Source organism: Neofelis nebulosa, chromosome 12 (genome assembly GCF_028018385.1).
Source record: "Neofelis nebulosa isolate mNeoNeb1 chromosome 12, mNeoNeb1.pri, whole genome shotgun sequence".
Taxonomy (NCBI): Eukaryota; Metazoa; Chordata; class Mammalia; order Carnivora; family Felidae; genus Neofelis; species Neofelis nebulosa.
In genome coordinates, this window is record NC_080793.1 from 64,166,505 (window position 1) to 64,185,653 (window position 19,149).

At 42.4% G+C, this 19,149-nt stretch overlaps 1 long non-coding RNA gene and 1 other non-coding gene across 2 annotated transcripts in view; both read right to left on the reverse strand.

Moving 5' to 3' along the window:
* The window catches only part of LOC131491918 (uncharacterized), a 38,094-nt gene extending 27,456 nt beyond the window's left edge, over positions 1-10,638 (reverse strand). Inside the window, exon 1 of the long non-coding RNA XR_009251722.1 lies at positions 10,446-10,638. This is a non-coding gene — a long non-coding RNA (uncharacterized LOC131491918). The remainder of the gene's footprint in view (positions 1-10,445) is intronic.
* A 7,160-nt stretch (positions 10,639-17,798) lies between these two features.
* LOC131492246 (U6 spliceosomal RNA) lies at positions 17,799-17,904 on the reverse strand. Its single transcript, XR_009251955.1, has one exon. It is a non-coding gene; the product is annotated as a U6 spliceosomal RNA (small nuclear RNA).
* Positions 17,905-19,149: the final 1,245 nt, after the last annotated feature.

Consider the following 19,149-nt stretch of genomic DNA (forward strand, 5'->3'; position numbering starts at 1 on the left):
TTTTTGTTTTTTTTTTTTAATTTTTTTCAACGTTTTTTATTTATTTTTGGGACAGAGAGAGACAGAGCATGAACAGGGGAGGGGCAGAGAGAGAGGGAGACACAGAATCGGAAACAGGCTCCAGGCTCCGAGCCATCAGCCCAGAGCCTGACGCGGGGCTCGAACTCACGGACCGCGAGATCGTGACCTGGCTGAAGTCGGACGCTTAACCGACTGCGCCACCCAGGCGCCCCGTATCTATGTTTATTTATAGTTTATAAAGCGTTTGCTTTGCTATTTTCACGAAAGGTCATCTAACTCTCAACACCTCAAGTGGAACGTTAACAGGGACATGACTTCTTAATTGTTCCTTTGAACCATTTGCGGTACAAGGAACAAAAGTATTCGCTTTGGTCTGGGGTGCCGGGAGGGAGCCAAGAGGGCCCTGGGAATCCACGCCCTATGCGCTCCTAGAGAGACAAGGTATACCTAGGAACTAATGAACCATTCTGTACCTTAACCCACCAGATCCAGTTATCATTAAGAATGCCTCCTGGGGGCCAAGTGGGCCTAGGGGCTGGAGTAACTTGTAACCATGGATACATTCCTTTGTTGCTAGAGTGGGGATTTCAAACCCATTTGTCCCCCTCCTTAGCTGGGAAATATATGGGGCTATCCTTCCTTTAGGTAGAGGACGGGCAGGTAGGCGTGGCACCAGCTGGATATAAGGTTTCTTTTTTGTCCTGGGGGTCATTCCCAGAAAATATCCCCGAGTTTGCCCCCATGGGTTTATTTTGACTCATCAGTGCCAACTGGACATTGGGGATGGCCATGATGAGTAACAGAAGGGATACCAGTAGCTTCCCATTCGGAGGGTCGCTGTGCGTTGCCCTTCTGCCAACCACCTGGGCTGTCACATCAGGAAGGCTGGATGGATCATGGTTCATGTGGGGCAGTAGTAACCAAGCCTGCTTGCTGGTCAGAATCACTTTTTTGAATTTATAGATCCCTGGGTTCCACTCCCAGAGATTCTTTTTTTTTTTTTTTTTTTAATGTTTATTTATTTTTGAGAGAGAGACAGAGCACGAGTGGGGGACGGACAGAGACAGAGAGGGAGACACAGAATCCAAAACAGTCTCCGGGCTCTGAGCAGTCAGGCTCCAAGCCCTGAGCTGCCAGCACAGAGCCCGACGCAGGGCTTAAACTCCGGAATGGTGATATCATGACCTGAGCTGAAGTTGGACGCCCAACTGACTGAGCCACCCAGGCGCACCTCCACTCCCAGAGATTCTAATTCTGTTGGTCTGGTGTGGGACTCTGGAAATTTTGTATTTTTATCAAGCTTTCCAGGAGATCATGATAATTAGCCAGACTGGGAAACAGCTTTCCCAAAGGGCATAGGATCTAGTGGAAAAGACAAACGGTTAAAACCAAGCCAGTCACCTGGCTGTACATTAAATCACCAGAACTTAGTCATCCTGCACAACTGAAACTTTGTGCCCTTTGGCCAACATCTCCATTTCTGACACTGCTCAGCCCCTGGCAACCGCTGTAGTTAATAACACTGGATTGTATACTTGAAATCTGCTAAGAGAAAAGACTTTAAGTGTTCACACACACACACACACGCACACACACACACAAGGTTTATGTGAGGTGATGGAGATGTTAATTAGCTTGATTGTGGTAACCATTTCACAAAGTATGTATGTATCAAAACATCGTTGTGTACCTTAAATATATACAATTTTTACTTGTCAATTATACTTCAATATAAGCAGTGGTTTTGGCAGACCTGCAAGTTTAAATGATCATTTGATTGCAATTGGGAAAACAGATTAAAGGAAAAGTAGCAGGAAGTGAATTCAGAGGTTGTTTATTGAATTATACTTCAACAAACAAGGGGGAAACTGAGTCAGGGTGGTATGGCCATAAGAAGGGCATGTGAGGTGCTATGAATGGTCCGGCCTCAGTGAGGTGTGGAGGTCTCACAGAGGGGGTGAGATCAGATCCTGAAAGAGAGAATGGTCTGTGCTGTCAGCAGGGGAGTTGAGGGAGGGAAAGGAGAGGTAGGTTGAGGTTAAGTGGGAGGCTCTTGAAATGCTGGCTAAGGAGTTTGGACTTTAGCACAAAGGCAATGGAGACTCATCAAACGTTTTTAAGCAGGGCAGTAACTTGCTAAGAACTTGTCTTAGTAACTGAGTAAAACAACCCTGGCAGCCCTGTGGAGAATGCACTCTACAGATGTTAGGGATTGTCTTTGTTAAAACTATGATTATGCAAACAGCCTGATTTGGAAAATATACCCCTATGTGATCCTCCCTTCTGTTCAAGGTGAGTGGAAGTACAAATAATAGTGTGGTCAAAGTGATGAAATATTGGGAGAAACACAGCAGCAAATTTGCCTCATGCCCTGTCTCAAGGTAAATACCTTTAAAGTTGTAGCTTTTTATTTTGAAATTAATTAGCACTTTTCCTTTCATAACCTTGCAGAGATATAGACTGAAAAATAGCAAAATCTTGAATTGCGCCAATTTAGAGGTGAGCTCAGCTGCTCAAAAAATGCTTTACTGAATTTAAACCACAGCTTTATATTTGCCAATGAGTAGTAATAAAAGATCCTTTTGTCTGTTGGACAAATGATTATTAGTGAAGGAAGAAATTAGAATACAAAGTGTATTTTTCACAAAGCAATTCAAAGTTAAAACTGTGAAGAGCCCTTGACTTCCAGCCCAGTACCCAAGTCCTTGTGCTGTTTATGATACAGACAAGCTGAAATGGGTGTGCCCAGCCAGGAGACACAATGGCACTTGGAGGCTTTGCATGAGAGCTATCATAAATGGAGAGGAGAAGGGAGAGGAAGAGAGACACTGGTTAGAAAGACTTACTGTCCTAGTCATCAGATGAGATGGGCAACACCCAAAGACTGCTGGGTAAATTGGAGGGTTACTTTCAGGTGGGGCCCTCCCCCAGCACGATAAGCACTGCTAAAGTGCAAGGGAGGCATGGAGCCAGGCCTCTCCAGACCACCACAGCAAGGATGGAAGAAGGAGGAGCTCCAGTCAATCCCCTCAACCCCTACTTCGCCAATATGCTCCTTGAGAACATACAGATTCCAAAGGAAAACAATAGGATTCTCTCACACCAGGCATCTTATATTAGCTTAGAAAATAATGAGTTTTCTTTGAATAATAAATAATGGCATTTTTTTCCAATTACAAAAATATACATGTTTATGGTAAAAATTTAGAAAAACAAAAGCTTATAAAAATTACCCAAAGCCCCCCACCCAACAATAAACACTGTTAATATTTTAAAAACTTGTTGCCAGATTTTTTACCTCAATATCCGGGATTTGTTGTCTCGCTGCTTCAAAGAATGAAGAGGGGGATGCAGAATAAAATGAGCTGCAGGCAAAAGTTTATTAGAGTATAAGCTTAGAAAGTAAGAATAGTATGAAAGCTCTCTTTACAGAGAGGGGGCATTCGAAAGTGAATACCGACGGACTTCAAGCTGTATTACAAAGCTGTAATAATCAAGACAGTATGGTACTGGCACAAGAACAGACACACAGATCAATGGAATAGAACAGAGAAGCCAGAAATGGACCCACAAACATATGGCCAACTAATCTTTGACAAAGCAGTAAAGAATATTCAATGGAATGAAGACAGTCTCTTCAGCAAGTGGTGTTGGGAAAACTGGACAGCGACATGCAGAAAAATGAACCTTCTTATACTTTCTTATACCATACACAAAAATAAACTCAAAATGGCTGAAAGACCTAAATGTAACACAGGATGACATCAAAATCCTCAAGGAGAAAGCAGGCAAAAACCTCTCTGACCTTGGCCGCAGCAACTTCTTACTCAACATGTCTCCAGAGGCAAGGGAAACAAAAGCAAAAGTGAACTATTGGGACCTCATCAAAATAAAAACTTCTGCACAGCGAAGGAAACCATCAGCAAAACTGAAAGGCAACCGACAGAATGGGAGAAGATATTTGCAAATGACATATCAGATAAAGGGTTAGTATCCACAATCTATAAAGAACTTAGCAAACTCAACACCCAAAAAACAAATAATTCAGTGAAGAAATGGGCAAAAGACATGAATAGACACTCCTCCAAAGAAGACATCCAGATGGCCAACCAACACATCAAAAAAATGCTCAACATCACTCATCATCAGGGAAATACAAATAAAACCACAATGAGATACCACCTTATACCTGTCAGAATGGCTCACATTAACAACTCAGGCAACAACAGATGTTGGTGAGGATGTGGACAAAGAGGATCTCTTTTGCATCGTTGGTGGGAATGCAAACTGGTGCAGCCACCCTGGGAAATAGTATGGAGGTTCCTCAAAAAATTAAAAATAGAACTGCCCTATGACCCAGGAATTGCACTACTAGGTATTTATCCAAGGGATACAGGGGTGCTGTCTTGAAGGGGCACATTCACCCCAATGTTTATAGCAGCTCTATCAACAATAGCCAAAGTATGGAAAGGTCCCAAATGTCCATCAACAGATGAATGGATAAAGAAGAGGTGGTATATATATACAACGGAGTATTACTCGGCAATCAAAAAGAATGAAATCTTGCCGTTCACAACTACGTGGATGGAACTGGAGGGTACTATGCTAAGTGAAATTAGTCAGTCAGAGAAAGACAAATATCATATGATTTTACTCATAGGAGGCTTTTAAGATACAAAACAGATGAATATAAGGGAAGGGAAGCAAAAATAATATAAAAACAGGGAGGGGGACAAAAACATAAGAGACTCTTAAATATGGAGAACAAACAGAGGGTTGCTGGAGCGGTTGTGGGAGGGGGTTGGGCTAAATGGGTAAGGGGCATTAAGGAATCTACTCCTGAAATCATTGTTGCACTATATGCTAACTAACTTGGATGTAAATTAAAAAGATAAATTAAATAAGGGCACCTGGGTGGTTCAGTCGGTTAAGTGTCTGACTTTGGCTCAGGTCATGATCTCATGGTTCGTGAGTTTGAGCCCCGCATCAGGCTCTGTGCTGACAGCTCAGAGCCTGCAGCCTGTTTCGGATTCTGTCTCTGGCTCTCTCTGCCCATCGCCGGCTTGTTTTTCTAAAATAAATAAACATTAAAAAAAATTAAAAATTAAAATTAAAATTAATTGAATAAATATTTAAAAAAAAAAAAAGAAAGAAAGTAAATACCAAGGACTTTAGGCAAGGGTCTTTGTTTTAAAGGGCTTTTGGTCATTCCCCTTCACCTCCTCCTTGTTCCTTCTTAGGGTCTACTCTTAGTGGCTAGGTAACTCTAAATGCCTAGTCATTCCTTTTTGATTAACTAGTTTCTATTGTATGAGAGGTGGTCTACTGCCATAACTTTCCTTCTGGGTTCTACATTTTTTATGGTCTACTTATTTTTATTCAGATCTTTTGTTTGTCAAATTCCTGAGGGACCCTGAGGGGGAATAGGTGGTGTCTGTTACATTCTTAAGAAGAACTTTACACCTGAGGGAGTTTGCCTGAGGTCAGACATTCCCAGAAGAAGTGTTTTAAAATTTGTGTTTTTCCTCACCCAGAAATCTTTAAGCCCTAGGCTCTCCCTTTCTGCCTACTGAATTCTATCATTCCCTATCACACTATCAAACATCTCTCTATTCATATAAACTAAAAAAGATAGTTTTCAAAAGTGGACTCTTGTCACAAATAATTTTTGTAAGCTATTTTTCCATTCAACAATATGTTTTGGGCATCCAAAAATTGACAATTACAGTTATACATCCTCTTTTTGTCAGTTGCATAATATTTGGATGTGTAGGGGACAAGGGCAGGCTGCCCCAAGATGGGCCACTTCAGCATGAACATTATTTTGACTTAAAAGCAATCAAATCCAGCAGATTCAGGAAAACATCTTTACCTCCCCCTCAACTGCCTGCCTATGTCAGGATGAGACCTATTAACAGAGATTCCTCTTTACCTAAGAACTTAACTATATAAGAACAACCTTTGTTTTCTAGACATCTCCTTTCACCTTCCTACTAATGGCCTTCCTCCCCTTTGTATCCATAGACCCTGCCCCTCTCCTTAGCTCATATAAACATGTTGCCTGTCTTTGGAATTTCCATGTCTGTGTGGATTCCCCACATGTACACTGTTAAATATGATTTTCTCCTGTTAATCTGTCTCATATCAAATTGATTCTTAGTCAAGCTAGAAGGATCTTCAGGTGTGTAAGAAATGCTTTCTCTCCAACAAATGAAACTAATTCATTTAAACAATTCTCTTTTGATAGACTTTCTACTTTTCACTACAATAAGCAACATTCCAATAAATATAATCTATCTATCTAAATGGATAGCTTGGGGGGTTTTTGGCTTTCTTGGGGCTTTTTTGCTGTTCTTTTGTTTGTTTTTGCATGTGTGTTCAATTATCTGTATAGGATAAACTCTAAGAAGAGGATCACCCATAAAGTCGATACCTCCTGCCTCACAGCCACCTCCCTGCTCACCTCCAATAGCAGAGCTATGGGTTTTGCTTGACAAGCCACTGACCCGCACCCTTAGGAAACAGGCTGTATCTGCAGGGGAGATGCAGATCTTCAACTCACCTTTCATGTGAAAAAAGGAGGGCTAACTCCACACCGCAGCCCATCACACAATCCTGGCAAATCAAAGAAGTACCAGAGATCAGCTCAGGAAGGCCCATGATTCAGATGGGTCCAGAGAGAGGCGGGGCTGGGGCCTGGCCTGGAACTATAGGGTCTGTCAACACTAAAGCCTGGAGCTTCTGTCAGTCACCACAGGGAGAGTGTTCTCCAAGAATGAAGCCAATACAGAGGAAAGCAAAGTTGACAGATGGTTTTATTTTGGTCCCTGGACTCTGGAGCCAGCTTTATTTCCTGTATCCTTTGATTTTTTGAGCTGATATACGTATACCCTCCTTTTCCTCCCATACCCCTCAAATCACTGTAGTCTCTCTATCTCATAATTTAAAAAGTCCTTCTCAGGGCCCAGCCCCCAGTATACAGGCACTGGCCTCAGGGCCCTGACTAGGTGGCACCCTAGTGATCCTGCCCAGTTGTCTGGCCTCAGTGGCTAATCTCAAGCCTGACAAATGCTGGGAGCCTGGCTGGCCAGAGACAAGAGTACTTGGAGACAGGCAGGTCAGCAGCTGATCTGGGAAGGGACGTTCCTCCCATTCCTACACAGAGATGCCCACGGAGGCCTTTCTCACTTCCTTATATGTTTTGCAGAATAATAATCTCATTTTAAAAGGCAGGGACAGGGGGTTTATTGTGAACTAAGTATGAGAAACTCTGGACTGAAGAACTATAAACAACTTTGATTTTAAGTGTTTACTGCTGAACTTCTCAGACTCATTAACATGCTAATATGCATCAGGACTCTCCAATGGTCCCACGTGGTCTGGGCTTGGAGAGGCCAGCCAGCCTAAAAGCTGCCAGGTGAGAGTCCTGGGCTACACCTTCCAAACCGAAGACTTTAAGCAAGTCACTAACCACTCTGAGCCTCAGTTTCCTCATCTCTAAAATACCTTCTTCTTAGGGCTGCTGTGAAGATTTCATCAGCAAAGTGTTTGAACAGCACTGAAACATCAAAAGTCTGCAATAAATGTTAGCTATTAACATTTTAGCATTAAAGTCCACAGTGTACGTTTTCCATTACTGCCTTATCTTCTTGATCACCTTTCTTCTTGATCAAATGCATAGTCCCCTCCATTCTCTTTGTACTTGTGTTTATATCCCCAAGTACAACCCCAACAAGGCAGGGAGCACTTTGTGCTTACTGTTTGCTATGGCAGGAGGCCTGTTGACAAGAGGTGATGGTGGAAGGGTGTGGTTTAAGCAGTTAGATCGAGTCTGCTGGGAGCCAAGGTCACCTTGACTTCTGACCTCCACACTGGCTTTAGCCCCTGCTGAGGTTCTTCATGTGTATACTGTGGTCACAGTGCATCTGCCAGAGGGGGGCTTCTCTTCTCAGCTGAGGTTTAATCAGGGTATTTTTCTCTTTCCTTTCTTTGTGCCTTTGGAATTTACAGTCTTAGAAATGTTTCCATTCAAAATAAAGTGGTTTTTTTTGTTTGTTTGTTTTTGTTTTTTTTATTTTGAGGGAAAGATAGAGTGTGAGCGGGGGAGGGACAGAGAGAGAGGGAGACAGAATCTGAAGCAGGCTCAGACTCTGAGCTGTCAGCACAGAGCCCAGCATGGGGCTCAAACTTGTGAACCCCAAGATCATGACCTGAGCTGATGCTCAACCAACTAAGCCACCCAGGTGCCCCTACAATGAAGTTTTTTATTAGAATAGTGCATACTGGAGTAACTGGGATAAATGGAGATATGGAGTATTCTAGATCCCACACATCCTGGTCCCTTGAGAAAGAGGCAGGTGGGTAGGATGGTGGGATGTGTATAAGTACATTGAATTTCAGAAGGGCACTTCTTGAGGTGATGACTTTAACAGATCAGATGCCCCTGCCTGTGAACTTCTGCCAAGGAGTCAATATTTTAAATATCATTTGTTTTTGGCTGGTCCCCAAATATATAACAGTTCCTCCCAAGGAGAAATTTTTCATCTCTTTGGATACCTCCTTGAAGTTCAGGCAGCACCCCAGTGCAATAAATATGGGCTGGCTCCTTAAAAGTCCTATTCAATCCCAGGCAGGTGGTGCAGTTTTTAGAATCCTTGGGTGAGGGGGTCTCCTTACTTGATTGCAATTGGTAACGAGTATTTTCAATTTTTGTTTAATTTTCACCAGTGGCTACTATGTGGCAATCAGACCAACGGTGGTCAAAGGCTTCTTTTTTCTTTTTTAAAAAAAATTTTTTTGTAATGTTTATATATTTTTGAGAGAGATAGAATGTGAGCAGGGGAGGGGCAGAGAGAGACGGAGACAGAATCTGAAGCAGGCTCCAGGCTCTGAACTGTCAGCACAGAGCCTGACACAGGGCTCAAACTCTCGAACTGCAAGATCATCACCTAAGCCAAAGTTGGATGCTTAACTGACTGAGCCATCCATGTGCCCCAAAGGCTTTTTTTTTTTTTTAGTTTATTTATTTATTTTGAGAGAGCAGGGGAGTAAGTTGTGGGGTTTTTTTTGTTTGTTTGTTTGTTTTTTGAGATAGAGAGTGATGGGGTTTTGGTGTGATGGTGGGACTCAGAGCTGATGGCCAAGAAAGAATTCTTGAATAAGTCTTTGGTGCAAAAAGGTGATTTTATTAAAGCATGGGGACAGCACCCATGGGCAGAAAGAGCTGCACTGGAGTTGTGAAGAGTGACTGGTTATATACTATGGAATTAAGGGAGGTAAAGTCAAAAGGGAAGTTTCCAAAGAGATTTTCATATGATAAAGACTCACAGATTACTGGAGGCCTAGCTATTGTCAAGCTAAGGTTGTTTTTCCCTCTAGCAAAGCATTAACATGACAGTAGGGAGTTCCTGGACTTTAGGCTATTGATAAGAGTGTATCTTTTTTTTTTTTTTTTTTTTTTTTTTTTATAATTGTACTAAGATATTTGTAAACTGATGGGAGACTCTTAATGGTTTAACCATCTGTTTTCTGTCCTTTCCTTTGTTTTTGGACAGCCAGGAGCTCCTGAGAAATATTACACATACCCCATCTTGTGGGAAAGGGCATGTGTGCTAGCTTGTACTTTGCCCCCAGTCTGCCTTATCCTGTCTCATCTGAGAGTAGGAGCAAGGGAGGGGCAGAGAAAGATAGAGAGAGAATCCCAAGCAGGTTCCACACTACTATCATGGAGCTCAAAGTGGGGGGAACCATAAAATCCTGACCTAAGCCGAAATCAAGAGTCAGACTTAACCAACTGAATATTTAAAAATGCTTAAAAGATGTGTATACATATTAATATATTGATAAAATCTGATTGAGAAATGTAAAGTTGTTTCATTAAAAATGCATTTATTTAAATAAAAGAAAGTGAGCACATTTTTTAAAATATTTAGCAAATAACAAAACAGATGGTGCACAGATATGTCAAAACTTGTGTGCCCGGGCACTGGCACAGCAGAGGTTTGGGGCCCCTGCCCCAAAGCAGGAGCAGGAAGGGAGTCTACCCCTTGCTCTGGGCTGATGCATGTCTGTGAAAGCATCCTAGTCACTCTAGAGCATGAAACAGGTGTTGGGGAGTTGCACATGTATTTCACTATATTAAAAATTCAAATAGTATCATACACCCAGTTCAAGTGTTGAGGAATACAGTGCAAAGGAAGGCTCCCTCAGAGGCCCTACCCAGGGGCTCCACGATGCAGGAAGTTGAGTGAGTTGCAAAGGGAGGACCAGCCCTAAAGACTGAATTTACAAGGATCAACATCTTAAACATTGATTCTTTTCCTCCCCCCAGTTTATAAACTGTTTCTCTGTTAAGTATTCTTCTCTTTCTCTAGTTTAAAAGGGAAAGGAAGAGAAAGCTGAACTTTTTAGACCAAGCAACTAACCTTTTTCTGCAGAATTCACTTTGCAGGCACCCTTTGTCATCAAGTTCACCAAGCCAACACTCCACAGTGCCACCTCCTGGACGTCTGTCCCAGTCAGTCTTCCCTCCTCCGCCAGTGGTGGAGACTTCAGGCAGATCCATTTCTGTTTCCAGGTCAACCACAAGTGCCCTTCTTCCCTCCAGAGCTTAATATGACACTGTTAAAAAACAAAATTCAACCAAGTGAAGTTTGAAGATCTCATTGGCTTTATTGAATGATTCATAAATTGGGCAGCATTCTACCTAGCAAGTACAGAGATACTGGAAGAGTTGTACAAATGGAACGTTTTTTACTGGAAGGAGGACCTGGCAAGGAAGTTATTACCAAAAGAAAACAAAAGGATTGTTTCAGGCTGGGAGGAAAGACCCAGCAGGGTTTGTATCATGCAGATTACCTCACAAAGTGCTGATGAGTAAATTTCAGACCGATTGTTAAAAGGTCACATTCCTGGGACAGGTTGAAACTGTAATTAAGTCTTGGTTTGCTGGGGGTGGGGGGATAGGTTCCATTTGGGGCTTGTTGCTTCTTTTTTAACACATATACTATCTGACTCTGAGGATTTGCTCATATACACAGCTGTGAATAGAGTCTTGGTGCAAAACAGAATCAATGACAATGACTCACAATCAGGTCAGAGCTGAACCTTCTCTTCCTGGCCTCACCCTAGGAGAGTATCCAGGTCACAACCGGGCATTGTTTACCCAGAAGCAGAGGGAAGAACTTTAAGCTTTCTTATAAGACCATTTGAAAATGAATCAGAATGCAAGGACTCCTCTTTGGGAGAATGTCAGGACCGAGCAATGTGGTGGCAGATGGGGTTGGAAATGTTTGCTGTCTGCAACAAATAAATCACAGAGTTTGGAGTTATTCTAATATTGGGATTTCCATTCAGCTTTCTTTGGTTTGCATTTGCCAGGTATTCCTTTTCCATCCCTCTATTTTCCACTGCCCTGTGTCTGACACACACTGAAAACATAGGATGAAACACCAGGACTCTGACATCACTCTTGTCTTTTCCACCTGCCAGCTCAGCCACGAGCACTCAGTGAAGTGCCCCCAAATGCAGCACAAAGCAGGCACCCTGTGTTGCTGAGCGGACACGTGGGGGTCCCAGAAGATGTCACCTGAATCCTCATTGACTGGTCTTTCTCCTGTCAAGTCTTTTGATTGGGAGAACATGCTAAGTGATTGAGTGTTAAAACTTCATTTAAAAAGTAAAAGAGGTTAGGGGCGCCTGGGTGGCTCAGTCAGTTGAGTGTTAGACTTCAGCTCAGGTCTTGATCTCACGGGTTTGTGAGTTCAAGCCCCGGGTCGGCTCTGTGCTGACAGCTTGGAGCCTGGAGCCTGCAGCCTGCTTCAGATTCTGTGTGTCTCTCTCTCTGCCCCTTCCCCGCTTCGTGCTCTATCTCTGTCTCAAAAATAAGTTAACGCTTAAAAAAAAAAAGTAAAAGAGGTTAACAGAGCTAACTTCTTACCAAGTGTGGCCTAATAATCATTCTCTTCCAAAACTTTTCCCAGGATTAAATTCACAGTATTACTTAGGTAAATATTTAATAATTAATAGGCAACAGTCAATATGTATCTATCCTGTGTGGAACAATAGCTGGGAGAATGATTAACAAAGAAACAGAAATCTACAAAACCTACAAATCTATAAGTGTTGCTTGCTGGGAATGTGACCAAGACTCAAATACAAAGTCACTATTAGTAGAGCCTGGGGATTAAGTGCACGGGCTTTGTAGTCAGGCAGATCTGGGAGCTAATCTGTCTGCCATTTATTAGACACGGTAGCTAACTTCTGTAAGCACAAGTTTCCTCACCCTCAGGATGGGGACAATAATTCTACCTCATAGGAATTTTGGAAGGATCACTTGAGAAAATGTACATGGTCTGCTTTAAAATTGCAGCCTCAGTTTATCTCAGTACAACACTTGGGAGAGTGAGGAGTCAGGTCTTGCATTGAAGGGGCTGTTTTATCATGTATAACAGAGAAGGCTTGCATCCAGAATATCCTAAAAGTCATGAGATGAGCAGAGAATTGGGGGGAGCAATGAGCAAAAGAACTGAACAGGTACTTTTCAGGGGAAGACACCCAGGTAACCAATGAACATAGAAGAAGGTAGGTGTTCAACTGCACTGTATTGGGAAATGCAAAGCAAAACCATGATGGGCTGCCATACACACTCACCAGCACAGCTAGCAAGAGGATGACTGACAATACCAAGTGTTGCTGAGAGTATAGTGTGGGAATGAGAATTAATGCAGCCACTCTGGAAAATAGCTCAGCATTGTCTTCTGAAGTGGAGGATGCACACGGCCCACAGCCCAGCAATTCCATGTACATCAGGAAATGTCTGCAAGAATGTTCAATGATCATAATCTGGAATTGGCTCAGATGCTATTCAACAGTAAAGTGGATAAGTGGATTTATTTTCATGCAATGGAATGTTATATGTCAATAAAGATAAATTAATTTCTGCTGCATAAAACACTGAATCTCAAATGTGATATACAGCAAAAGAAACTGAACACAGAAGAACACATAGTGTGAGATTCCATGTTTGTGAAATTCACAAACTGCAAGACAAAACCCAACTGGGGAAAGACAAATTTGGTGATGAACAATCAAAAGGAACAGGGAAGTGATTACTTTAGATGTGAGAGTAGAGGCTACCTTTGATGGGGAACGTGGGGTTGGTGAGAAGGGAGGTACTTTCTGGAGGGCTAGCCGTGTTGTATTTCTTTTTTAATATAAGCAACATTTATATGAGTGTTTGCTTTGTGATAATTCTCTCAGATGTATATTTTTATTCTGTAAACTCTTTCTGTATGTGTGTCATATTTCACAACAACAAGGCTAAGGAAAAGAAAATGCATATAAAATCTTCAGCACTATGTTGAGTTCTCATTAAATAATGTAGTTGTGGGTTTTCTTAATGTTAATTTAGCAATGCTTCGCTAGAACTGCAAAACTAGATGAAGGACTTCAAACTGACACCTCTCTTTCTAGTAGTAAAAGCTAAGAATGAGACAGAATGTGCCCAGCCCATAGGTGCATCAGGAGATACAGCCAGAGAAGGACTTTTTCCCCTGGTGTTCACCAAACCAGCAGGCTGCAGGCAACCGTAAGGCACAGCACCTTGTGAGGTCATGTCCAGCAGAACCCAGAATTACCTAGGCTGGGTAAACAAGATTTTCTGAAGGTAGAGACAGCTGTGGGCATTTTACCAAACCTTCACTGGTGATTCTAACCCGCAGCCAGGGTTGAGAAATCTGTACCCGGCCTGAGGTGGAGAATGGCAGCTGCTGCCACAGGAGCATCTGCTGCTCCCAAGGATAATAGATACCCCAGAGATGGAGCAAAAGAGCCTGCAGCAGATACCATGCTCTCAAGGAATTTTGTGTGGCAGGCTGAGACGAGTAGTGAGGGGTGGGGGGAGAGCTGGTCCCCAACTCTGCCTCTTCCGGGTGACGAGTTGACTGAAGTTTGTTTCTTAAGGCATCAGAGCTTCTATGTTCACAAGTAGTACCTTATGTCCCCTTCAATGCTTGATACTGGAATTAATTTTTCAGAGAAGGGTATAGGCATCCCTCAGGTTCAACATTATCCTGTGTAACAGCCCATATACTGGATGCACAGACATAAGTTGTTGAAAATGTGATTTTCAGACCTCCTAAGAAATTTTGACTTTTTAACTACTAAAAAAGTTATAAGCTATTTCAATGCTGTAGCAATACCCAAAAATGTCAACTTACATATTTATGAGTCTTTCCCAATACACATGTGCCTCTAGAGACAAAAGACATGAATGAAGAAATGAAATGAAGATAAGAGAAACTGAGCTTACCTGGGGGATGTGGCCCGGAAAGGATCCAGAGAACACCAGGGCAGCGTAGGTACGTCTCTGCACCTGCCATGAGTACAGCCTTTGTGTACAGCAACTCTGTTCAAATCTGATGCAAACACCTCAAGTTAGCATCAGCCTCCACAGGTTAGGGGGCATGGTACCCAACAAGACTGTCCCCACTAAGATGCCAGCCACAAGTTCAGGGATCCCCAGGCCATCTGCACTTCTGACCAAATGACAACAAGTCCAGGAGGTTCCCATTCCCAACTCTCCACCTTTGTTTCACTAATTCACTAGATCAACTCAAGGAGTTCAGGAAATCACTGTACTTAAAAACACAGTTTTTAAGATTTTAAGATTGAATAAAAGACTCAAATCAGGGCAGGACAAATGAAAAGATACATAGGGCAAGGTCTGAAAGAGTCATAAACACAGAGCTTCCATGCCTTCTCCCCAGGGAATGAGGGCACATCACCTTCCCAGCACATCAATATATTCACCAATCAGGAAGCTCTACCAAACTTCAGTGTCCAGAATTTTTACTGGGATTTTGCCACATAGCCATGATTGATGGAATCGTTGGTCATATGATTGAACTCTATATCAAGCTTCTCTCTCCTCCTAGGAGGTCAGGCTGGCTCAAAGCGCCAAACCTGCAATCACATGGCTGGCCTTTCTGGTGACCAGCCTCCATTCTGAGTCATCTTAAGATAAACTCTGGTGCAATCCAAGAGGCTTATGAGTAACGAATTCCTATTACCCAGGAAATTCCTAGGAGTTAGTCTCATTCCTAGGAATGAAGGACAAAGGCCAGGCAAATTCCTTATATAACAAGCTTCATACTTTAGGACACCATGTTGTAGAAGAGGTAAAAGAGGATAGTTACATTACAAAGACTGAGCTTTTGTCTAAGAGCCATACGTAAGGGAATACTTAAACCAACCCTGATATGGAATGGGACTTTAGATAGACCAAATGGTCAAATTCAAAATGTTCTTTGTAAACCAAAATATTGTTTGTTAGCTGACAAGTTCAAAATGTACTGCCAGTCCACAAATTGTAGGCTCAGGGGGAAGATCAAAGCAGTTTCAAGGTTATGGAACTGACTAGCATCAACCAAATTTATCAAAGAATTTATATAAATCTGAGTAACAATATAGCAATTTACAACAAGGACTGTTTTGATTAGGTGATGGAGAATGATTGTACCAGTTTTTTGGTAATTCTTCCACCTACAGCAAAGCCAACATTCAGAGATAAATTAAATAAAAGAATTGTGCTTGGTGAGTATGAAACTGGAACAAAGGCAAACCCCCATGTATTCTCACCTTTTGACCCTCTTTCCTACACTCCAGATGTACTATCACCCTTCTGTTTTCATAGTAGAATCTTTCCTTGGTCATGCTTATAATATTTGTTTATATGTAACCCTCACTTGCATCCTATTATATTTTTTCAAGGATACATAAAGGTCATCTTAATTGACATTTGTCAGCCAAGATTTAACAAGTTTCCCTCAGTACATATTTGCACTAAACCGTAAGGCTTATCTCATACTCATATCCACTTTTAAATCAGTTATGACCAGTAACTTCTGGAGCATCAATTTCTGATTTTTACCCCAGAATTTGGCCTGTACACCTTTGTATACCATGGAAGAATTTGGTCTGTGAGTATAATTCAAATTTGCCATTCAAGCCAGCCAGTGTTTACTTCTCCAGGCATGTGTGACTAATCATAGGCATTTATTACATGCTTAGTTGCCTAAGTGGTATGTCCTAGAGCTAGAGCCTTTTAAAATGTTGTTTTCTTGACATTTGGTTGTCCAACTGAAGCCTTTACATATCTTTCATCAGCAGAGCATGAATAAAAAGTGGAGTTACTTCAGAATGAGTCTGAGACAGTCCCAGGATTATGGAGAGGCTAGAGAGGCAGGAAGGAGAGAAGCTCAAAAATACAATGTTACTTCTGCCTGGATTGATCTCCAATGTGTACGTTTTTTTATTTTCCAAAATCATTAAATGAAAAGGCAGCTGTTCCAAGGATTCAAGCCCATGACTAGACATGACACTTTGCTTCAGTCATTCATTGCCAGCATCTGCTTGATATGCTGACATTTCAGAAGCCTTCATGATGGTTCATCCTTGGATCTAAAGGACTAGAGTTGGACACACAGATGGCATCCCAGCTGTGTATACACAACCCTGTTTTATCTGCCACCCACACCACATACAGTTTTGTCAAGATTCTGTCACAATGCCAATGTAGCTTCTTTGGGAGCAGCCATTAGAAGAAGAAATTGTTTTTGTCAGCTGCCCAGTGGAGCAGGCCAGCCTGCTGAATGAAGCAGACTGGGCGTTCCATCTGTTTTCTCTTGGGAGTGGTCATGATACTTCTCATGAAGTATCTCAGTGGTGTGAGGCATGTGACAGATATGCCTCAGGGAACAGCACTGTGCTGCGAGCCAGGTAGTAACACCAAAGACTGTCAGAAATCAGTGTGGGCCTCGGTGAACCCTGGGTCAATGCCCATGTGGAGGAGCTCTTGTACTGGCAGCAGCAAAGCTCCTAAGGCCCACAGACTCATCATGTCAGAAACAAGAACTGTGATCCACCTCTCCAAACACCTTCTCTCTGTGCTTCCTGTCCCAGTCATCAGCACCACCATCTATCAAGAAACCAGAAATCTCTCCTGGGTCACCTTCCCTCACCTCTCAGCAACCCATCGAGTTCAGCCATATGCCCTCTAATTTTCTCAAATCTATCCACTTTTCTCCATCCCTAATGCCCTAGTTCAACTGGCATTGGGTATCTCCCTCCTGAAGAACTCTGACAGCTCCCTAACTGATCATCTTCATCTGCTGCCCCTCTGCTTGGTCTCCACCCTAGCCCAGGGTGATTTTTATTTATTTATTTATTTTTAATTTGAGAGAGAAAGAGAAAGAGCACAAGCAGGAAGGGAAGAGCAGAGAGAGGGGGAAAGAGCTGTAAGCAGGCTCCAGGATCAGCACAGAGCCCGACTCTGGTTCGGTCCCATAGACCCTGGGATCATGACTTGAGCTGAAATCAAGAGTCAGATGTTCAACTGACTGAGCCACCCAGGCACCCCGAGGGTAATTTTTTAAAATACAAATACATCACTGCCCTGATGAAAGTCTCCACAATCTCCCACTGGTTTCAGGACACAGATCATCAATATTCAGGTTTGATGCCTCTGCTTGCAACTCCACCTTCATCTTGGGCCACCTACCACCTCCCTCAAATCTTGACAGACCAGCTTTGCTGGCTTTGCTCTCAAATGTCTCACTAGACATGTCTACCAGCTCTTCCTTCTGCTTGCAGCAGAACCTTCTCAACACCATCCCCCTCTGTTTTATTATCGTAAAATAGACACAACATAAAATGTACCATTTCAACCATTTTAAGTATACAGCTGAATAGCATTAAATACATTTGTGTTGTCATGCAAAAATACAGAACATGTCACTAGTTGCATGTCAGTCTTACACAGGGACTATGCTAATCTTCACTGTATTGTTCCAGTTCTAGTCTATGTGCTGCTGAAGTGAGTACTCACCCTCTTCTGACTATCAAGTCTGACCCATCCTGCAGATCTTAGCTTGAGTCACTTATTCAGGGAAGCCTTCCAAGACCAGGCCCATCCCTTGTCACACAACCCCTTGACTGCACAGTACCCAGCATGAGTGACATGATTGTCTGATTGGTGTCTGCTCCCCTCACTAGATTGTGAGTGAGCTCCATTAGGGCAGAACTCAGGACGTAGAGGAGTGGTAGGCACATAGTAGCTCAGAGCATCCTAGTTAAATGAGTAAGTGAATGAATGAATCAATGAAACAATGAAGAAATGCAATTCTACCCACAGTAAAGACTATTGTAGAAAACAATAAAATTCTGCATTGTCTTAAACTCCATTCCAGAGTAGGATCTTGGCTTCATCTTTGGAGAGGGTTTTTTGTTTTGGGTTTTTTTTCCCGTTTCTCAAATAGAAAAATTACTAATTTGGGCTTTACCTCTCATAAAAAAAGAAAATACATGGTAGTCTTTAAATAGTGTGTTTTCCTTTCATTCTATTTATTGAGGTTTTAAAACAACTGAGTCTAGTGTTAGAGCTCTGCAGCAGTTTGTAATTTCTAAAAACTAATGTAAAGTAGAGCTTATTTGGCACAAGTCTGCAAGACACTAAGCATGATCCTGCCCCACAATATCTGCACAGAAGCCCCTACCATCCATCAGGCAACTAGTGGGGTCTGGAGATGGCTTCCCTTGGAACCTGAGGTTGTCTGCACCCACCAAGTTCACAGAAAACTCGTCATGCTCACCTCCAGGAAGCCCTGCTGTGGGCCAGAAATAGCAGATCTAGGCTTTCATGGGACCAAGGACTCCAACCCTGAGTTACAGCAAGGACAGCTGACACACACATTACCCTTCACACTTTATGTGTTATTCATAACACCAGGAGCTAGGGATCAACATCATCATCAACAACAGTATCCTAATTTTACAGATGAGGGGAAAACATTCAGAGGTCAAGCAGCTGGTCCAATATCTCTCAGTTGGGGCTTTTTCTTTTCATTTCATTTTGCTCTATATGACATTAACTGCTGCACTTTCAGAGGCAACTTCTATTATAATGGAACCCTTGAAGTGGTATAAACAAAGATTCTCTGGCCACTGTGCACTTGGACAAAGCCATAGAAAGTAGAAAGAAATGTGGCCTATGATTATAAAGCCCTTGAATATGACTGAACACTTAGCACTGATTGTACACTCTGGTTTTTCAATGTGTGTTGACTCACT